The sequence below is a fragment of the Salmo salar genome, unplaced genomic scaffold (assembly GCF_905237065.1).
Source record: "Salmo salar unplaced genomic scaffold, Ssal_v3.1, whole genome shotgun sequence".
Taxonomy (NCBI): Eukaryota; Metazoa; Chordata; class Actinopteri; order Salmoniformes; family Salmonidae; genus Salmo; species Salmo salar.
The window spans coordinates 371,644-377,643 of NW_025548960.1; the positions used below are offsets into that span (position 1 = coordinate 371,644).

General features: G+C 43.6%; 17 non-coding genes across 17 annotated transcripts; all 17 read right to left on the bottom strand.

Moving 5' to 3' along the window:
* Window positions 1–95: 95 nt before the first annotated feature.
* Window positions 96–214, bottom strand: LOC123734885 (5S ribosomal RNA). Its single transcript, XR_006765070.1, has one exon. It is a non-coding gene; the product is annotated as a 5S ribosomal RNA (ribosomal RNA).
* Window positions 215–353: 139 nt separating this feature from the next.
* Window positions 354–472, bottom strand: LOC123734886 (5S ribosomal RNA). Its single transcript, XR_006765071.1, has one exon. It is a non-coding gene; the product is annotated as a 5S ribosomal RNA (ribosomal RNA).
* A 409-nt stretch (window positions 473–881) lies between these two features.
* On the bottom strand, window positions 882–1,000 carry LOC123734887 (5S ribosomal RNA). The gene has a single exon (XR_006765072.1). It is a non-coding gene; the product is annotated as a 5S ribosomal RNA (ribosomal RNA).
* Window positions 1,001–1,139: 139 nt separating this feature from the next.
* LOC123734889 (5S ribosomal RNA) lies at window positions 1,140–1,258 on the bottom strand. The gene has a single exon (XR_006765074.1). It is a non-coding gene; the product is annotated as a 5S ribosomal RNA (ribosomal RNA).
* A 139-nt stretch (window positions 1,259–1,397) lies between these two features.
* On the bottom strand, window positions 1,398–1,516 carry LOC123734890 (5S ribosomal RNA). The gene has a single exon (XR_006765075.1). It is a non-coding gene; the product is annotated as a 5S ribosomal RNA (ribosomal RNA).
* A 139-nt stretch (window positions 1,517–1,655) lies between these two features.
* Window positions 1,656–1,774, bottom strand: LOC123734891 (5S ribosomal RNA). The gene has a single exon (XR_006765076.1). It is a non-coding gene; the product is annotated as a 5S ribosomal RNA (ribosomal RNA).
* Window positions 1,775–2,183: 409 nt separating this feature from the next.
* On the bottom strand, window positions 2,184–2,302 carry LOC123734892 (5S ribosomal RNA). The gene has a single exon (XR_006765077.1). It is a non-coding gene; the product is annotated as a 5S ribosomal RNA (ribosomal RNA).
* A 139-nt stretch (window positions 2,303–2,441) lies between these two features.
* Window positions 2,442–2,560, bottom strand: LOC123734893 (5S ribosomal RNA). Its single transcript, XR_006765078.1, has one exon. It is a non-coding gene; the product is annotated as a 5S ribosomal RNA (ribosomal RNA).
* A 409-nt stretch (window positions 2,561–2,969) lies between these two features.
* On the bottom strand, window positions 2,970–3,088 carry LOC123734894 (5S ribosomal RNA). Its single transcript, XR_006765079.1, has one exon. It is a non-coding gene; the product is annotated as a 5S ribosomal RNA (ribosomal RNA).
* Window positions 3,089–3,497: 409 nt separating this feature from the next.
* LOC123734895 (5S ribosomal RNA) lies at window positions 3,498–3,616 on the bottom strand. Its single transcript, XR_006765080.1, has one exon. It is a non-coding gene; the product is annotated as a 5S ribosomal RNA (ribosomal RNA).
* A 138-nt stretch (window positions 3,617–3,754) lies between these two features.
* Window positions 3,755–3,873, bottom strand: LOC123734896 (5S ribosomal RNA). Its single transcript, XR_006765081.1, has one exon. It is a non-coding gene; the product is annotated as a 5S ribosomal RNA (ribosomal RNA).
* Window positions 3,874–4,012: 139 nt separating this feature from the next.
* On the bottom strand, window positions 4,013–4,131 carry LOC123734897 (5S ribosomal RNA). Its single transcript, XR_006765082.1, has one exon. It is a non-coding gene; the product is annotated as a 5S ribosomal RNA (ribosomal RNA).
* A 139-nt stretch (window positions 4,132–4,270) lies between these two features.
* Window positions 4,271–4,389, bottom strand: LOC123734898 (5S ribosomal RNA). Its single transcript, XR_006765083.1, has one exon. It is a non-coding gene; the product is annotated as a 5S ribosomal RNA (ribosomal RNA).
* A 408-nt stretch (window positions 4,390–4,797) lies between these two features.
* LOC123734900 (5S ribosomal RNA) lies at window positions 4,798–4,916 on the bottom strand. Its single transcript, XR_006765085.1, has one exon. It is a non-coding gene; the product is annotated as a 5S ribosomal RNA (ribosomal RNA).
* A 139-nt stretch (window positions 4,917–5,055) lies between these two features.
* On the bottom strand, window positions 5,056–5,174 carry LOC123734901 (5S ribosomal RNA). The gene has a single exon (XR_006765086.1). It is a non-coding gene; the product is annotated as a 5S ribosomal RNA (ribosomal RNA).
* A 409-nt stretch (window positions 5,175–5,583) lies between these two features.
* LOC123734902 (5S ribosomal RNA) lies at window positions 5,584–5,702 on the bottom strand. The gene has a single exon (XR_006765087.1). It is a non-coding gene; the product is annotated as a 5S ribosomal RNA (ribosomal RNA).
* Window positions 5,703–5,841: 139 nt separating this feature from the next.
* LOC123734903 (5S ribosomal RNA) lies at window positions 5,842–5,960 on the bottom strand. Its single transcript, XR_006765088.1, has one exon. It is a non-coding gene; the product is annotated as a 5S ribosomal RNA (ribosomal RNA).
* Between the last annotated feature and the right edge of the window lie 40 nt (window positions 5,961–6,000).

Below are 6,000 nucleotides of genomic sequence, written 5' to 3' on the forward strand. Positions count from 1 at the left end.
GATAAAACAGACATTTAGTCAATTCATCATTAAATGCTTAATACAAGGCAGTGTTGCTGATGAAATAGTGCAAGAGCACACCCTCGTGGACAAAATGCTTACAGCACCTGGTATTCCCAGGCGGTCTCCCATCCAAGTACTAACCAGGCCCGACCCTGCTTAGCTTCCGAGATCAGACGAGATCGGGCGTACCCAGGCTGGTATGGCCGTAAGCGAGAAACAATCTCTTGCTACAACATATATAGTCAAAGTGAGTCTGATAAAACAGACATTTAGTCAATTCATCATTAAATGCTTAATACAAGGCAGTGTTGCTGATGAAATAGTGCAAGAGCACACCCTCGTGGACAAAATGCTTACAGCACCTGGTATTCCCAGGCGGTCTCCCATCCAAGTACTAACCAGGCCCGACCCTGCTTAGCTTCCGAGATCAGACGAGATCGGGCGTACCCAGGCTGGTATGGCCGTAAGCGAGAAACAATCTCTTGCTACAACATATATAGTCAAAGTGAGTGTGATAAACAGACATTGCATTTTCACCAATTAGATAAGCAGCTTGAACTTTGTGTCACTGAAAAAGTAGAAGAAATTACAAACACTGTTCCCATCACTTTTTAGCACAGGTAGTTGGATAAAATACAAACTTTATTTCCTTTCATCATTTGAACAGGGCAAAGGAGCACAAAGCACACACAAGCTGCATTCAGCAACAATATTCTTGTTTGTCTTATAAATACAAGGCAGATGCTAATTGAAAACACAAGGAAATTTGATCCTATTAAAAAGGCAGGAAGCTGCATTTAGTCAATTCATCATTAAATGCTTACTACAAGGCAGTGTTGCTGATGAAATAGTGCAAGAGCACACCCTCGTGGACAAAATGCTTACAGCACCTGGTATTCCCAGGCGGTCTCCCATCCAAGTACTAACCAGGCCCGACCCTGCTTAGCTTCCGAGATCAGACGAGATCGGGCGTACCCAGGCTGGTATGGCCGTAAGCGAGAAACAATCTCTTGCTACAACATATATAGTCAAAGTGAATCTGATAAAACAGACATTTAGTCAATTCATCATTAAATGCTTAATACAAGGCAGTGTTGCTGATGAAATAGTGCAAGAGCACACCCTCGTGGACAAAATGCTTACAGCACCTGGTATTCCCAGGCGGTCTCCCATCCAAGTACTAACCAGGCCCGACCCTGCTTAGCTTCCGAGATCAGACGAGATCGGGCGTACCCAGGCTGGTATGGCCGTAAGCGAGAAACAATCTCTTGCTACAACATATATAGTCAAAGTGAGTCTGATAAAACAGACATTTAGTCAATTCATCATTAAATGCTTAATACAAGGCAGTGTTGCTGATGAAATAGTGCAAGAGCACACCCTCGTGGACAAAATGCTTACAGCACCTGGTATTCCCAGGCGGTCTCCCATCCAAGTACTAACCAGGCCCGACCCTGCTTAGCTTCCGAGATCAGACGAGATCGGGCGTACCCAGGCTGGTATGGCCGTAAGCGAGAAACAATCTCTTGCTACAACATATATAGTCAAAGTGAGTCTGATAAAACAGACATTTAGTCAATTCATCATTAAATGCTTAATACAAGGCAGTGTTGCTGATGAAATAGTGCAAGAGCACACCCTCGTGGACAAAATGCTTACAGCACCTGGTATTCCCAGGCGGTCTCCCATCCAAGTACTAACCAGGCCCGACCCTGCTTAGCTTCCGAGATCAGACGAGATCGGGCGTACCCAGGCTGGTATGGCCGTAAGCGAGAAACAATCTCTTGCTACAACATATATAGTCAAAGTGAGTGTGATAAACAGACATTGCATTTTCACCAATTAGATAAGCAGCTTGAACTTTGTGTCACTGAAAAAGTAGAAGAAATTACAAACACTGTTCCCATCACTTTTTAGCACAGGTAGTTGGATAAAATACAAACTTTATTTCCTTTCATCATTTGAACAGGGCAAAGGAGCACAAAGCACACACAAGCTGCATTCAGCAACAATATTCTTGTTTGTCTTATAAATACAAGGCAGATGCTAATTGAAAACACAAGGAAATTTGATCCTATTAAAAAGGCAGGAAGCTGCATTTAGTCAATTCATCATTAAATGCTTACTACAAGGCAGTGTTGCTGATGAAATAGTGCAGGGGCACACCCTCGTGGACAAAATGCTTACAGCACCTGGTATTCCCAGGCGGTCTCCCATCCAAGTACTAACCAGGCCCGACCCTGCTTAGCTTCCGAGATCAGACGAGATCGGGCGTACCCAGGCTGGTATGGCCGTAAGCGAGAAACAATCTCTTGCTACAACATATATAGTCAAAGTGAGTCTGATAAAACAGACATTTAGTCAATTCATCATTAAATGCTTAATACAAGGCAGTGTTGCTGATGAAATAGTGCAAGAGCACACCCTCGTGGACAAAATGCTTACAGCACCTGGTATTCCCAGGCGGTCTCCCATCCAAGTACTAACCAGGCCCGACCCTGCTTAGCTTCCGAGATCAGACGAGATCGGGCGTACCCAGGCTGGTATGGCCGTAAGCGAGAAACAATCTCTTGCTACAACATATATAGTCAAAGTGAGTGTGATAAACAGACATTGCATTTTCACCAATTAGATAAGCAGCTTGAACTTTGTGTCACTGAAAAAGTAGAAGAAATTACAAACACTGTTCCCATCACTTTTTAGCACAGGTAGTTGGATAAAATACAAACTTTATTTCCTTTCATCATTTGAACAGGGCAAAGGAGCACAAAGCACACACAAGCTGCATTCAGCAACAATATTCTTGTTTGTCTTATAAATACAAGGCAGATGCTAATTGAAAACACAAGGAAATTTGATCCTATTAAAAAGGCAGGAAGCTGCATTTAGTCAATTCATCATTAAATGCTTACTACAAGGCAGTGTTGCTGATGAAATAGTGCAAGAGCACACCCTCGTGGACAAAATGCTTACAGCACCTGGTATTCCCAGGCGGTCTCCCATCCAAGTACTAACCAGGCCCGACCCTGCTTAGCTTCCGAGATCAGACGAGATCGGGCGTACCCAGGCTGGTATGGCCGTAAGCGAGAAACAATCTCTTGCTACAACATATATAGTCAAAGTGAGTGTGATAAACAGACATTGCATTTTCACCAATTAGATAAGCAGCTTGAACTTTGTGTCACTGAAAAAGTAGAAGAAATTACAAACACTGTTCCCATCACTTTTTAGCACAGGTAGTTGGATAAAATACAAACTTTATTTCCTTTCATCATTTGAACAGGGCAAAGGAGCACAAAGCACACACAAGCTGCATTCAGCAACAATATTCTTGTTTGTCTTATAAATACAAGGCAGATGCTAATTGAAAACACAAGGAAATTTGATCCTATTAAAAAGGCAGGAAGCTGCATTTAGTCAATTCATCATTAAATGCTTACTACAAGGCAGTGTTGCTGATGAAATAGTGCAGGGGCACACCCTCGTGGACAAAATGCTTACAGCACCTGGTATTCCCAGGCGGTCTCCCATCCAAGTACTAACCAGGCCCGACCCTGCTTAGCTTCCGAGATCAGACGAGATCGGGCGTACCCAGGCTGGTATGGCCGTAAGCAGAAACAATCTCTTGCTACAACATATATAGTCAAAGTGAGTCTGATAAAACAGACATTTAGTCAATTCATCATTAAATGCTTAATACAAGGCAGTGTTGCTGATGAAATAGTGCAAGAGCACACCCTCGTGGACAAAATGCTTACAGCACCTGGTATTCCCAGGCGGTCTCCCATCCAAGTACTAACCAGGCCCGACCCTGCTTAGCTTCCGAGATCAGACGAGATCGGGCGTACCCAGGCTGGTATGGCCGTAAGCGAGATACAATCTCTTGCTACAACATATATAGTCAAAGTGAGTCTGATAAAACAGACATTTAGTCAATTCATCATTAAATGCTTAATACAAGGCAGTGTTGCTGATGAAATAGTGCAAGAGCACACCCTCGTGGACAAAATGCTTACAGCACCTGGTATTCCCAGGCGGTCTCCCATCCAAGTACTAACCAGGCCCGACCCTGCTTAGCTTCCGAGATCAGACGAGATCGGGCGTACCCAGGCTGGTATGGCCGTAAGCGAGAAACAATCTCTTGCTACAACATATATAGTCAAAGTGAGTCTGATAAAACAGACATTTAGTCAATTCATCATTAAATGCTTAATACAAGGCAGTGTTGCTGATGAAATAGTGCAAGAGCACACCCTCGTGGACAAAATGCTTACAGCACCTGGTATTCCCAGGCGGTCTCCCATCCAAGTACTAACCAGGCCCGACCCTGCTTAGCTTCCGAGATCAGACGAGATCGGGCGTACCCAGGCTGGTATGGCCGTAAGCGAGAAACAATCTCTTGCTACAACATATATAGTCAAAGTGAGTGTGATAAACAGAGATTGCATTTTCACCAATTAGATAAGCAGCTTGAACTTTGTGTCACTGAAAAAGTAGAAGAAATTACAAACACTGTTCCCATCACTTTTTAGCACAGGTAGTTGGATAAAATACAAACTTTATTTCCTTTCATCATTTGAACAGGGCAAAGGAGCACAAAGCACACACAAGCTGCATTCAGCAACAATATTCTTGTTTGTCTTATAAATACAAGGCAGATGCTAATTGAAAACACAAGGAAATTTGATCCTATTAAAAAGGCAGGAAGCTGCATTTAGTCAATTCATCATTAAATGCTTACTACAAGGCAGTGTTGCTGATGAAATAGTGCAGGAGCACACCTCGTGGACAAAATGCTTACAGCACCTGGTATTCCCAGGCGGTCTCCCATCCAAGTACTAACCAGGCCCGACCCTGCTTAGCTTCCGAGATCAGACGAGATCGGGCGTACCCAGGCTGGTATGGCCGTAAGCGAGATACAATCTCTTGCTACAACATATATAGTCAAAGTGAGTCTGATAAAACAGACATTTAGTCAATTCATCATTAAATGCTTAATACAAGGCAGTGTTGCTGATGAAATAGTGCAAGAGCACACCCTCGTGGACAAAATGCTTACAGCACCTGGTATTCCCAGGCGGTCTCCCATCCAAGTACTAACCAGGCCCGACCCTGCTTAGCTTCCGAGATCAGACGAGATCGGGCGTACCCAGGCTGGTATGGCCGTAAGCGAGAAACAATCTCTTGCTACAACATATATAGTCAAAGTGAGTGTGATAAACAGACATTGCATTTTCACCAATTAGATAAGCAGCTTGAACTTTGTGTCACTGAAAAAGTAGAAGAAATTACAAACACTGTTCCCATCACTTTTTAGCACAGGTAGTTGGATAAAATACAAACTTTATTTCCTTTCATCATTTGAACAGGGCAAAGGAGCACAAAGCACACACAAGCTGCATTCAGCAACAATATTCTTGTTTGTCTTATAAATACAAGGCAGATGCTAATTGAAAACACAAGGAAATTTGATCCTATTAAAAAGGCAGGAAGCTGCATTTAGTCAATTCATCATTAAATGCTTACTACAAGGCAGTGTTGCTGATGAAATAGTGCAGGAGCACACCCTCGTGGACAAAATGCTTACAGCACCTGGTATTCCCAGGCGGTCTCCCATCCAAGTACTAACCAGGCCCGACCCTGCTTAGCTTCCGAGATCAGACGAGATCGGGCGTACCCAGGCTGGTATGGCCGTAAGCGAGAAACAATCTCTTGCTACAACATATATAGTCAAAGTGAGTCTGATAAAACAGACATTTAGTCAATTCATCATTAAATGCTTAATACAAGGCAGTGTTGCTGATGAAATAGTGCAAGAGCACACCCTCGTGGACAAAATGCTTACAGCACCTGGTATTCCCAGGCGGTCTCCCATCCAAGTACTAACCAGGCCCGACCCTGCTTAGCTTCCGAGATCAGACGAGATCGGGCGTACCCAGGCTGGTATGGCCGTAAGCGAGAAACAATCTCTTGCTACAACATATATAGTCAAAGTGA